The sequence below is a fragment of the Cupressus sempervirens genome, chromosome 5, assembly GCF_028749045.1.
Source record: "Cupressus sempervirens isolate cs-2001-9-10 chromosome 5, ASM2874904v1, whole genome shotgun sequence".
Classification (NCBI taxonomy): Eukaryota; Viridiplantae; Streptophyta; class Pinopsida; order Cupressales; family Cupressaceae; genus Cupressus; species Cupressus sempervirens.
The window spans coordinates 6,792,628-6,807,985 of NC_143122.1; positions in this window are offsets into that span (position 1 = coordinate 6,792,628).

Sequence of the window (15,358 nt, forward strand, 5' to 3'; positions counted from 1 at the left end):
ATTGTTGTATACTATGAAGTAGTCATACAAGAAATATCACCCACCAGTACATCACATATTGCATTAGACTACCAGGTTCAATTATTCTTATGTGCACAATACATCAAGCAAATTTAAAAAGAAAAAGACCCTTCACCCTTTTTTCTAGTAAAAAATTGGCATAATTGTTAATGATTTTTTTGATATTGGATTTCTCTAAAAATGAAAAATACTTCTTGGGCTTTGAGGTCAGGTTGAAGTTTTATGTAGTTTCAAACAAACAAAAGTCTTTCAAAAGAAGAAATCCCAGTTCATGGCCAAGGAAGAAATTAGAGGATGGAACCTAGTTTCGTGCGCATGGATTTTATTCCTAGCCATGGACTCGCAGATCTACAACAGAGTAAGTTCTCCCTAACTGTGCTTTCTTAATCATCATTGAGATTTTGAGTAGAAGATTTTGACAAGGAAAAAGTGGATCCAAGGTACAGAACTATATATTCATTATGTATTAAGCAGCTTCAGACAATGAGTAACCTTCAATTCCTTAGCTGTGGGAGAATGCATGCAAAATGGGGAGCCCGAATGCTTCAAATTAATATGATATGCTTCAAAAAAACTTTGAAAAATATAATGTTACATTCATCCTTACTAAAATTTAAAGGCATCTATCAGTTCATTGGAAGAAACAGAAGTTTCAAGCTTAAAAAATGACAAACTAGGCCACGCCCACGACTTCCATTGTTACATCAAGTCATTCTTCCTAAATACTCCACTAATCGATCTTAGCTCATAAAGAAAATGGATGAATGAAGACAAGAGAAACTTACAAAGAGGACCAATTGATCTTAGCGTTTCACAGTGACGATTGATCTTTGGCATTGAAAGGGCAAAAACCATTTTTGCAAGAAGCTCTTGCATGCGGGCGATTTCATGACAATGAAATGCGAAAGCCCTTTTTGAGTTTTGCATTATAAGCCCGTGTTGGTCGAAATTTCGACCAACACGAGACTGGATTTTTAAAAAAAAGATGTTTTCCTTTCAAATTTTGACTAATGTAAAACATTTTAATCGATGGTCGAAATTCTTGGTCGAAAATAAGGGTCAAATGTACATGTGCTTTATGTTCGTTCACCATGTTTGACCCCTAGGTTAGCTCACCAAGTCACCCCCACCTAGTCAACTCTTTGAGTCATCTCACCAAGTTGGCTCACCTAGTGGTTTTACCACCTTGCCTTGGCAAGTTGGCTTGTTATGTGTGCTTGCCAAGTTGCCCCACTAAGTTTCTTCTCTAAGCCCACTCACTATGTTAGCTAACTTGGTTGGCTTAACAAGTTGACTTTGAGTTCACTCATCAAGTCACCCCACCAAAGCACCTCATCAAGGTTAGTCTTTGAGTCCGCTCACAAAGTCAGCTCACCAAGTCGCCTCTCCAAGTGGCCTCACTAAGTCGACTCGCTAAATTGCCCCACCAAGTTGCCACTTTAAGCCCACTCACCATGTCAAATCACTAGGTTGGCTCCCCAAGTAAACTTGCCAAGCTGACAATTCAAGTATGCTCACCAAGTCAACTCTTTAAGTTTTCTCACCAAGTCTGCCCCCTAGGTCAACTCTCTAGATCGTTTGTATCCCCTACTGTAGGTGGACTTGATCTCTGGCAAGCTTATTTTGACTATATCTTTTATTTTCAACAATACCAATATTTTTAACTTGGCCTAGCCCCATCCTATTAGATGCTTGATCCAATGTCACTCTACCAGTAATGAATAAGAATAGCATGTGTATTAAAGATAAATCACTTGAGCTAGAAACTGTTCCCATCCTTATGAATCTAAAATATGACATAGCAAAAAGTGGAATAGTTCTAATGGAGAAATATTATGAACGAGCCAACTTCAGCATCAAATGCCTAAATAAAAATCAAAGTATACCTCAAATTCATAATATTTGGAACAATATAGAGACCTTCCTCTTCATTCACTATCTACATTAGCCTTTTGATTAGATGTTTTTTGGGAATTAATGGAATGGTTCCAAGATAGCAATGACCAAGAACCAACAAAGAAAAATCTAGCTAGGAAACAAACGACTGATAAAAATAATTTTGAAACTTGAAATTAAAAAAAATCATTTTATCTTTGCCCCTAGATAAAGAAATAACTCTAATAGTAACAAAGATCAACATGCACTGCTACTCATATGACACAAATAAAAGAGTGGATTCTCTAGATTCAAATGATTGATTGATGTCTTGCTAGTTTTAGCCTATGAGGGCTCAGTTCTATCTGTCCATTGTGAATGTGGATAAAGAATGATTTTCTTACATGTTTTGATCTACAATGATCTTGGATGATAATTGTTACATTTTGCATATCTTTTTAGTGCTAATGTTTAATCTATTTGGTAATTACTTATATTATAGTAGTTCATGGTTCAATGGTTTTTAGGATACATGTCTATCATAAGTTATCTACAAAACTTTGTTGCTACTATCCTAAGTACTGCCTACTACACATGGCTTAAACACATCAACATAAGTATGTGCTTTGCCAATGCAAAAAAAAATATAGCCCTTCTATTTATCTATCTATGATCTCAGTATTACTTAAGCTTCACATCAAATGTTGGACCAAGTACTTAAAATGGTCTGCAGTCTCACCTAAATATATAATAGGGCATGTGGCCAAGTGGAGTGCATAGAGTTTGGATATGGTTTAATATTGTACAAGTGTTCTTTGGTGTTTCTTTGAGTGTCAGTTAAACTAATTGTTCTTGTATAGGATTATTTTTTGTGTCTACTTTTAATTTATTATCTCTATAGATGCTTTCTCTATGTGATCATTTAGTTGAAATGACATTGCTTTCTTGGGTCCTTTGACATCTTTATAAAATACTTGTTGATTTTCTACTTTGTTTTATTGCATTACTGAGAATGAGTTTTTTTTGTTATATAATAGCTCCCATTTTCTCAAGAGGGCATTGGTTCTTCAATCAACAAGTCTCATCAATTTCAACTTTGTCTATTGATTGACCTTGAGATGAGCCTTTTAGATCAAACTGCATATGATTGTGAAGCTATGAATAGAAAATATTTAGCATAAGTATAAGTTGAACCTATTACAAATTTCCAAAACCAATTCTTAAGAATCTGTGATAAGTTTCGCTTCACAATCACTTTGGATTCATAATGGCAAAGGAGTCCCATAAATAACATCTAGAGTCTAGAAACAAAAATATCTCAACATGATAAATCATATCACCTCTACTTATACATTAATGGTATTAATATTAAATATACAAGTGTGGCTCCTCATATTTAATTTTGAAAATAACATCTAGTTACCAAAAATTGACATATTATGTCAACGATTAAATGGAAAATAGAGTAAGAAGGTATAGAAAATGTGTGTACCTTACAACTAGCATTAGTTGGCTACCACACCTAAATGTATAGCTCAAAGGACTCATTTAGTTACAGCTAGCATCTTAAGATACAAAGATGCATCAATTTCCAAGGATGCCGACAAAAATTGCCAAATAAACTAAGAACAATAACTCCCGCTTTCTTTGACTAATTGCAAAAATTCCATAGATGAGACTAGATTAGTATGCATGGTGTTTAAAATGTAAATATCTTGTACACCCAAAACCAACTGTGGCAAATTCAAAATTTTGTGAATCCAAAATGTCTAGGGACAAACACACAAACTCAAATATACTGAAATTCTTTTTGTACATTACCCCACTTCTCCCCTAAATAGTTTCACATCCAACTCAAGATATCCCATATCTACAAATGAAGATGGTATTAGATGCGTAGTTGAACATTTTATCAGTGGAACATGTTTACTTTTACACAGCTTTGGATTAGAATGCAATAAAAAAACTCATATTTAGAATAGGATAACTAAATAGGTTCAGGCAATTTGTACTACAGTTTATAACACTCCTATAGTAAGTTCTTTTAATGATGCAACTGCCTTGAGGATTTCACTTTTCATCTAGCTTTCTCTAACAAATATCTTCTACACTTACCATTCAATATGTCAACAAAATATTTTGCAAACACATAACACTTGGATGCCTGTATATCATGAAGATATATCAATATGCCTACTTATCCAGGTCTATCATTTTCTTATAGATAAAGGACAATCTACTGAAAAAATAAAAGACCACTTTTTACAAATTCACACAGGTATAAACCCATTCATTATGGGAAAGTAGAAAGAAAATCTAACATAAAAATAAACTAGAACTAGCCCACAAAAATGAAAAGCAAATAAGTAATGCAAGTATGTATTTTTCATTACCTAAAAGTTAAATTTAGGTTCAGCGCAGAGTTCCTTTGGAATACCTTATAAAATGAAGGGAAAACTAGACAACTGACTTGAATTTGGAATATATGCAATATCAAAATCCTTGGGAATGTGAACCCAAGTGCTCAAACATTTTATCTATTCATCACTACACTAAGAAAAACTCCTATACCTTTTTATATTATGATATTCCATTAGACTTGCGATGAGCTTTAAGTTGGTCTTGATATGTTCAAAAAAAGGGAAATAGTAAAATACGATGGAAAAGATATTGCAAGAGAAATCAGTGGACTAGCAATGGAAACAAGTTTATGTTTTTGAATTGTACCTTTACTTTAGATTTCCACATTGTCTTTATCATGAACCGATCATTGTGAGAAAGATAAAATACACTCCCATTTTTTTTGGGGGAGGAGAGTTCCCGCAGAGCATCATTTCCACAAATAGAAAGCATATAATCAGCTACATCAATTTTAAAAATTTCTCGAAGATGCCTAAATATTGTGCAAAAAAGATAATTCACAAATATTGGTAATATCATAATATCTTGAGATAACAACCAAAATATAAGAATTCCAAAGCTCGTAACATTCCCACTAAAATTGTAACAATCAATTTTCTCAACTATGCTTGAAGAAATGAATCATTTTGGATTAGGAATTTAGGATATCTTTATGCATAAAATGGTAAAGGAAATAATCTAGGTTTAGGAAATTAAATCAAGTAATTTTGGAAAGATGCTCTTTGGATATTCGAAATTGCTTTGACATTATCAGGAATTGTATTGTAAAAATCTACAAAACATTGTTAGCAAATTGAATATGGAAAAACAAAAGCATTCAGCCACTCTGTAGTGATAAAGAACATCCTTGCATTTTCTTGGTTTGAATAAAAATCAATATACTGCTAGCAATAATTTTTCTTTGTTTCATTGTTGATGGAATATTTTAAACCATCAGATTCATTAAGAAATCTAATCCTAGAATTTAATTTAAACAACCATATTGTTTATAGGTGCATGGAAAGACAAAAAATGCAACATTTTCACTCAGAAGGTGTTGTGTAGCATCCATGTGCAAACTCGACACTATAAGAAAATAAACAAGTAACACAATCTTTTCAGACCATTACGGGATCATGTAGTAGCATCAAACCCACGTTTTTAATCAAATCCAATGAAATTGAAAGGAATTGCAAATTTAGAAAGAGAATATTTTTGAGACATACAAGCAGATCTATCAACATGTAGATATAGTTTGCACAAAACCATACAGCTCGGAGCCCCTATGTGGGACGTGGCATAGAAAATCCAAGTGAGTTCTCAGCCTTAAACACACTAGGCTTGAAAGTAACAGTACTGTATTGTTGAAGTATAGAACAGAAATACCATGTATTTGTCAAGAAAACAACACTGATGATATTATTATTCTAGATATAACCTATTTCTAGTTAAATGACATCTCTATCAATCAAAATTATCTACATTTCAGAAAGTTTTGGAGCTGAAATAACTTTAGCTGACTGAAAAATGACAATGGAGGAAGATAGCTGATATTGCTAGTTGATACAACCTTTGTAGTTAGACCTGCAAGTCATTAGGTCAATATTTTTGGTTGCAAAGATACCAAATCCCTCCTAAATTTTGAATGGAAATAAATGTACATGTTACTAAGTGATTTTTCCATAACAATCATAACAAAAATTTAGCTTTTTCTTTGGAGTATTTATTGCAAACATTGTCAATGGATCTTATAAGTGGAAAGTTAACATATTTAAAAAATTCCTAAAGGAAACAAATCATTCCAGCTAGCTAGAAAGCAAGTTGTTGTGATACATCTATTGCACATAGATTACTGACACAAATGTAATAGACTGATGATTAAGGCACTACAAAAAGAACACAGAATTCAATGCAAAGAGCTAGATGCAAGAAAAATTGGAAAACCATGAGGCAGTAGTCCTTCCATTTGAAGTCAACATAATGATGAGGGGGGGTGCATGCTGAACCCTCAAGTGGAAATCACATCCATACACTTCCTTTGTGATCAAAATCAGTAGGGACAATCTCTCGTTTGTGTATGGGAGAAATCTTTCCTACAACATACCTGCAATCATAATATGTAATGATCAGATGAAATACATAGCATTTTATCACAAAAATATTTTTTCTCTCAAATTTATGTGTACCAGAGGAGGCACAGTGGCAATAGACAAAAGCAAATGACCCATTCTTTATGGCATTTAGAAATTATTGATAATGTGAATTGAATCTACCCTTCATAAAACAACCCCAAAGGGACAGATACAAATAGATAAGATTTTAGAAATAAAAACATCTACATTAAGTTCTTATTTGAAATTTTGAAGAGAATTTTACTAAGCTGAAGCAGTGAGACATTCACATCTTAGATTGCAAGGATAAAATTCAAAACAAAGGCATTGGTTGCCACTAGATAATGCTAGTAGACAATCTTCCCATTGGAACATTCAAAATTATACCACAACTCATAAAGCAATTAAAGAATGCCTCAAATATGTTACTTTATAGGGATTTGACAAACTCTGTAATTGATAATGGTTACAATATTATTTCCTTTTTTCTTAAATGAGAAACAGAGAGATATCACAAACAACAAAGCAATTATAAGAATGCCTTAAAGCCAAGGATTTAAGTTAATTGTGTGGAGTTCTTGCAACACTACAGGTATTTGGCAAAATCTACAATTCACAATGGTTACACTTACTATTTCCTTTAGCTTGAAAGAGTGGTAGGGCGATTATCATTTTGGTATTAGAAACCTAACTAGTATATTTCAGTATAGTCTTCTTTAATAACAAGAAATTGACTAAAAATAAATACACATTTTAAAATCATATTGTTTTCATCATTCAAATATTACACATATACATTTTTCATTCTCTTGTTAGTCTAACTTTAAATTTCTTGTTGGCAATTTAGGTCTAGTAAGGTTTGTAAGGGGTTTAGGTGTCTTTGGAAGGGTTAGTGAAGTTATAAAACCTTTGAAAAGGTTAGTGAAATGTATTAAAGGAATATATGATTGTAATTTGTCAAAGTTGACACTTTGTGTCAACTTAGACAAAAAAATTCAGTTTATAACTAACTAGTATCAGTCAGATAACAGACTGTTATAGTTAGACAACAGAGGTTATTGGCCTTGTTTGGCTATTTAGTGGAAGGTGGTCAATTTTTAGAGGTAATGGAGAGTCGGTGTTTGGAATAATAAGACATGTAATAGATTTTGGAAGCAATAAAAACAAGTTCTTTCTCTATTAACTAGCCACTATTCCTCGAGTACAATCATAACCAATACCTCTAAAATGATAGTTGAGTTTGGCTCTCGATTGATCATGATGTAGGAATCTTAAGGAAGTTGTATCCTATTCTTTTCATGCATTTTCTTCCTTATTTCATAGTTTTTAGGTTAAAATAATCAGGCTGGTGTTTGTAAGATAGTGATTTGTAGAGCACAGTTGGGCTCATCCAAGAGGTTTGGGTTGAGAAATTTGGTGCAGGGGCACCCAATGGACATAGGAAACTACAGGGTACACCAGGAGCTATGAAGGAGACCATAAAGGTACCAAGGGAAACCCATGCCTAATGAATACATATCAAGTCAATTGATGATTAATCATGGCTATTGAAGCCATTAAATATAAGAAATATAATAAAGTTGTCAAAATGTAATGCCTTGCCAAGAATGGGGAAATTAGCATAAATAAGAAGTCAAGAGTCATAAAGGGTCATTTAGGTGAAATTAAGTGTGTCCAAGGTCATGAATAATGTAATAGGCTATTAAAGCCTCTAAATGATGTAAAATGCACTCAAAGTGCACGATGTGGTAAAATTGTTAACATTGACAATGTAAGCCAAATGCAACACCTTAGAGGAAATTAAGGATAAAGGTGGAGTCTTTAGGTCACTTAGGTGTCATAAAATCATTTAGGTATAATAATAAATTTTCCCAAGATCTTAAGCCAAGAAAGTGGCAAAGGGAAACCAAATAAGTAATGACTGTCATTTAAAAGTTATCAAAAATGCTTGTTTTTTGTCATGTGATAGTTATATGGGAGTTTGGTCGATAGGAGTTAGTTTTTGGGTAGTTAGAGGGAAAGAGGTCTTTAAAAATAATGCATTTTGAATGTAAGAGATAGTGGTTATCGAGGAGGAAGCAGTATGAAAGAAAGAATAAATAAAATCTCTGTCATTTCAGTATTTTTTTCTAACTATCATAACAATGTTGTCCATTATTGTTTGATTTCAAAGTATTTACAAGTTTCTTGGCATGTAAAGTTGGTTTTTTTCAAGATTTGAGGTTGATTGAAGAATATTGATGATTTTTTAAAAGTCTCTTTAACATTGGAGTCAAATATATTGTAAAATTTTATTGGAACAATGTTGAATAAATTACTGTCTGACATAAGCATGTGACAGTCACCTTGCTATTTGTAAAAAAATGGAATAAAGCCTCTCCCACTATCTTTCTATCACTATAACTTGTGGTAGAGGATTCCAGTGTATTTGATATGTATTTTTAATGTGGAATGAGTGCAGGTTTATAAAAAGACAGAGAATAAACTGAAAGGAGCAGTGTGATTGGTGGACAGTACAATGAGGGTGCATTTGAAAGGCACCATATGGTGGATAGAAGAATTTGAGAGTTGGAATGGATAGGTAAGTGTTGGAAATGATTGGAGGTGTGTATCTTTAAGTGTCTAAACCATAAAAATGGTTTTGAATGTCTATTAAGGGACTTTTCTAAGAAGCCCTAGGTTAGAAACCCTTAAAGGGAGGGTTTGATGAAAAAGTATCTAGAAATGCTTGGAGGTGCAAAAAAAATGAAGAATCTTTCTATTGTTAGATTCCTTAAGACCATATAAAGGTTTGGAGTGTTGGAAATGAATGCAAATGGTAGTTTCTTTGGAAATGGAGGGCTAATTAGGCCTAATTGCTTGAAGAGACAGTCATGGAAGTGTTCATCAATCACAGGTTAAGGAATTGACATTTTCAAAGTTTGAAGAACTCCATAAAGGGTACTTGAAAAGGTGACTAAGTCATTAGGTTGTTTGGGGAGTTTTAGAGAAAAGTGCAATTTACTGTTTGGACATGGCTAATTGGATAGTCTTAGAAAAGGCAATTTTGAAAATTGAGATAGAGTTGATGTCTGGTAGGGGTTGGAACTCCTTTGTTATGATATTTGAAGATTTTTGAAGCCTTAGAAGGATCAAAGGAATCCTTGAAGACAGAAATCAAGAGTCGATTGCATGAAGGGTGAATTAGGAGTGTTCCCAAGGAGAGGGAAGTTGAAACATGGACAAGGTGAATTTATAAGTGGTTTAAAATAAATCAAGGCAGTGAACCTATTATAGAGGAGTGTTTTATTGATTTCCTAAAGTCAAGGACTTCCTATTGATCCTTGAGTTGAACTCTAGTTCCTTGAGTGGATTCCAAGACGTTGTTGAATCCTCAAGTTGAATAGGGTTGCTTAAGGGGATATTGGAAGGCTCTGCATCAAATTTCATCTAAATTATCACCAAAAAAGAAGCAACTTATGTATCCATAGAGAGACTTATTATGGAGAGGCATCCTACTATTTCTTGTGAACTCCCTCTGCCACACATTGCTTGAAATTGATGATAAAGGACATTTGGAAGCTTAGATGTATTAGCAATGTCATTGAAGATGCTAAATAGGTAACCAAATTAGCATATAATAATACACTACTCACATGTCCTCTCCTTGATAAGAGAACACAAGAATGGCAAGGATCTTATGCAACCAAGGGACATACTGTTTGCCACCCACTTCCTCACTTTGCAAAGTATTGTTCATTCTCTCAAGAAAATGTTTTTGTTCAATGCTTAGTTGGAATATCCATATGCCAAAAAATTCTATAGGGAAAAGACTACAAGAATAGTTTTTGATGGCTTAATTGTAACATAAACAAAGTTTCTCCATATAACTAGAAAATATTTTATTGTTTTCAAACAAATATTTAGGTGAAGGGGTTAACAATTGTCCTATTTTCAAAAAAAAATCAAGTTTTAGGTGACAAATCTTTTCCAATATGCTTCATTTCATGGATAAAGATGGCATGTCGATGGGCTGCTTCTAAAAAGCCATGGATGGGCCCAAGAGGTTGCTTTAATTTTTGTGGATAGATCATTTGGCACATCATTGAACAAGCTAGACACAAACTCCTCTAACCAATATATACATTAGCTTAGAGGTCGAACCCAAAGTTTTACATCTGTACTCCATTTTAAGGCCAATGAGAAGGTTATGACATGAATTTTTTTATATATTGATAAGGTGGTGCTATATGATGAGATAACAGAGAAAGTTCTTGATGAGATGGAGATCTCAAGGATGAGGATACATTTTCTCCTATAGCAAAGATGAGCACCATCCATTTAGTTTTGGTTGTGGCATCTCAGTTTTCCTTGGAAAGTCTGGCAAAGGGATGTAAAGAGTGTCTTCATCAATGTGTGAGAAACTATAGGACCAAATAAAATTAATTTCAATTTCTAACTTTGACCTTATAGTTTTGTGTGCTTGCTTCTAATATTATTATTATAATTACTAGTCTGGAGTGAGATTCAACATTGTTTGTCTTGTTACTTATATAAAACAACTAACAGTATCCAAGATCGTTGATGAGCAGCTATCCAAACAAGTATGATTATGACCATTCAAGTATGATTATGACCATTTCCATGGCAAACATCAAAACATGTTGCTATGAGCAAAAAGCTTAGAAGGATACAAGATACTGATATTAATAGAAAATAATTTATTAATCATATTCTAATTTACATTGTACAATGCTCATACTAGTTGAGGTAAACATACATTCCCTGTGTATGCAAGAGAGTTACCAATTTCTCTTTAAATTAGAGTCATCCTGTCTCACAAGCTCCAAGGTTGCAAACCCCATATTTGTAACCTATTTTATTCTTCTGACAGACACTTAGCTAGTGTCTACCAGGTTTTTATGAATCAAGGTATCAAGTTGTGGCTATTACATCTTGTTCTTAGAAAAAGACTTTATTCAAACACCTGATGGGGCACAAGCAATATCTTGAAGGATTGTAAGAGCTGACAAAAGCTTGTGTTCAGAAGCATAATTTAGTGAAAGTCAAAATGGAGATAGTAGGTTGTCAAACACAAAATGATAGTAAGCTTGTAAAAGGAAAATCAAAGTGAAATCAAAGGTTGAATACATCCTAGGGCATCTCAAAAAAAAAAAAAGATAAGTAGAAATATCACTATAAGAAAATCAACATAAAATAGTACAAAAAAATGATGGGCTAAAGACAACCTAGAGTTAGCTGATTATAAATATCTACTTCATGTTTTTTATATGTAGAATATTTACAAAAATTTGTATATACTCAAGATAACTAGGTGTGATAAAGGACATACTCTATGGCTTGGACATCAAGCATCTTCTCATGGCATTTTCCCAAGAGCTCCACAATAGCACCCACATATTTTTTTGGTACTTCAACAATAGTAATCTGCATTTCATTATTTCTAACATATGACAAGTAATGTTTGATATTGAAAATGCATATAATATATATTGTCATCATCTTTTCATCATTTTACTCTTTATAGGATTCCACAATCATCAATAGAAATCTAGGATGATGAGGATATTATTGTACCTCATAGGGTTCAAACAATTTATCATTAACTTTTTTGTTTATAACTTTAGGTGGCCTACCATAAACTCAAATCCTTCCCTCCGCCTACAAGATCAAAATGTCCAAATAATTGTCAATGGTTCCTTTTAATTGTAAGATGTTTAAGATAAATAGTTGCACAGTGATAAGAAACTAGCTCCATAATTATAAATGTGTTGCAGCTTACAAAAGAACATATTATTGTAATTAACCATATCCAGTTTGGAGAAAATAAAAATCCATTTAATTATGTTAGTTTCCAACAACACACTATGAGGGAGTTACAGGGTAACTTCTAAGACAATTTTATGTTGAAAAAGTGGAGTGCTACTTTGGACTGGAACCTTTAATAACACTTGCTATTCTGGTAATGATGTTAGCTTATGTGCATCACTAGGATTTGAGACCTCCTTTGTGCTACAAATTGAGGCATATGGCCGTTAGAAGACTAACCTTTTTCTGATATGTTTTGTCAGGCTTATTGCTTAGCTATTGATTTGTGCTGAATTTGTTCAGTCTTTTTGGCTAGCTATTTTTTGAGACTTAAATAGTAGTAGAGAGTAAACATTGGGTTAGTTTTAGAGAACTTCTCATCAACTACTACATATTGTTGTAGGTTATTTGCAAGTGGTTGCATGCTATTGTTAATTAATGTAGCCTAGCATGTTTTGTCAATAAGAATCTAGTAGTTTCAGTGTGGTGAGTTCTTTATAAAAAAAATATTGTAGAACTAGCCAATGGTTGCATTCATTAGAGAATTTACACAATATTATCAGTCTATGGAATTAAAATTTAAATATAAAGGGAAATACGTGGTGCCTAAAGGCATTTTTGATTAATCAGTATGAGTGGTCACTTCTAGGGGATGGAGAGGACTCTCCACAAGGGACAAATTGCATAGGTAACCAACTGCTCTCTAGTAAAAGGCATGCCTACTAGGTAAGCTTCATTTGTCATAATAACATTCATATAATATTGGATAGCCATAATGTGCTATTTAGTAATTTGTATAGAGAAGAAAAAGAAAAAAATTACAAATCAATTGCTGGAGATGGATCACATTAGGCCAAATTCTAGCTCTTTTGAATCATATGTTGTGCTTGTAAAGAGAAAAGATGGTATGTGAGATGTGCATAGACCACAAAACCTTGAGCAGGAAAATCATCAAGAATAGGTATTTGTCTATCATCAAGAATAGGTATATGTCTCTCATGATGAATGGCTTATCAATGAGTTGCATGGAGCAATCTATTTTTTAAAGATTGATCTCAAGTTAGGATATCGTTAAATCAATGTGTGCAACGAGGATGTGCACAAGACAACATTTAGATTCTGTTTTGGGTACTACAAGTTTTGGTCATGGCTTATGGCTAATAAATGCTCTAACAACTTTCTTGTCATGTACCCATTGCCAATCAATAATCAAGTAAGATATTATTTTTTTTGATGATATATTGATTTACACATAACATAGAAATACCATCTAAAGCATTTAAATATAGCTCTTTGAATAGTAGAGCAATAGGATATTTTTAAAGAAGTGGGCTAGTGCTAGGTTGGGGTTATAAATTTTCTCTATTTGTGCTTTGTTATTAGTGCTCAAAGTTTTTAGGTGGATCAATAAAAAATCCAAACCATTTTGGATTGGCCTCTTACTGATTGAATTGACATGGTTGAGGGGATGCTTTGGCCTTTATAGTTAATGTAGGAGGTTTGTTAGGATTTTACTCTCAACCAAAAACTCCCATAACTAATATGATTACAAAGTGAAAATTCTCATGGGAGTGACATTTCCCAAGAGGTCTTCAAGAAGCTCAAAGAGGTAATGAATTCATTATCATGCATAATGAGAAAGAAAAAGAAACAAAAACTAGTGCTTCCCTAGTAAAAAAGTGTTTATAGAGAAAGAAGAAGAGAACATACCCAAGATCTGGTGTTGCTCTTGAAAATGGTGTTGTTAACTTCAAAGGCTTCAGATAAAACAACTCCTCTTCTTAACTGATAACTCTTTGTGTGTGATATCTTCTTACCTACTACCAATGAACATGACATTGTAAGAAGACTCTGAACAAAGATAATATTTCATGAATATCACCATGTGTTTCTACATGTTTTTCCAATTGATGATGTAATAATGCCTACAATACTTCACCATATAACACCAATCTTTCCTTTCTTGCCATAAAATCTCAAGATTTTCAATCTGTGTGCATTATCCCTTAAAAAGGTTTCTCTTTGATTGTATGAAATTTGATCATCTACAGTTTCAGCCAAAGCTATTGTTTTTTTTTTATTGTACTTTTGACAGACCCATAAGGGCAAATAGGATAGTGCAAAGAGAGCTACTAGATTGTTGCATGTAATTTGCCAAAAAGCACAAACCTACTGAATCCACTTCATTTCTGTGTTTCCACATATCAATATTATCTCTTGTATCAAAATTTAAATGGACCATAACTATTTAATTACTTTTAAATTTGGATTTTGTTTGTGAAAAGAGGATTTAATATAATACATAATTGTGCACTAATTCCATGTTTCCCATAAATTCTATCCTGCACATAATAATAGTTTTTAAAGATAGTAATAAGGAGGTCCTGAAGCTACTTGTGAAGGTTTAACAGACATTGTATAGAGAGGGATTATTAACAAAGACTGTATTAAGTGGGATTGGACTTAAAAATAGAAAAAGAAGCATTTATATCTTTAAATTATCAGAGGATTGAACAAAGCCCATATAATTTTGGAGCTTCTGAGACGGAGTTCTAAATATATAAAAGATAATATCCCCACTTTGATTAGCATATCTATGCACAAATATAAATTCTTGCTAAACAAAGAAAATTTTGAGCTTCTTCTATGACAGAGATAGTTCATAGAATCACAGTTTGCAATACTTTGGTGGGTTTGAATGAGCTTGATCTCTGCACCAAACTCAAAAATACATAAATGTTGTGATGAAAGAAATAAAATTTCTTTGCATGTAGATTAAATTTTCTCGAAAGTTGTGGAATTCCCTTTCAACAAATCCATTTTTCCTATATCATGCAAATCTTCTATACACATTCCCTACAAGTTGTGTTAAGACCAATTTTACACATTTTGCACTTCAGCAAACTATGAATGTGAACGAGATTGTAAATAAGCTAAGTCATAATAGGATGAATGGGAACTGCAACATGATAAATGGAAAATAAATAAAAAATTCGGTTGGACGAGAAAGGTCTAGATGTAAAAGAAAACAAATCAAGTGCTCCTCAATCAAACTAGTCACACTGAAAGAACTTGCAAATAAGACATTATTCACCACAATTTAACAATTCCTTTTGAGCAATTATTTTTTATCATTGAGCCAT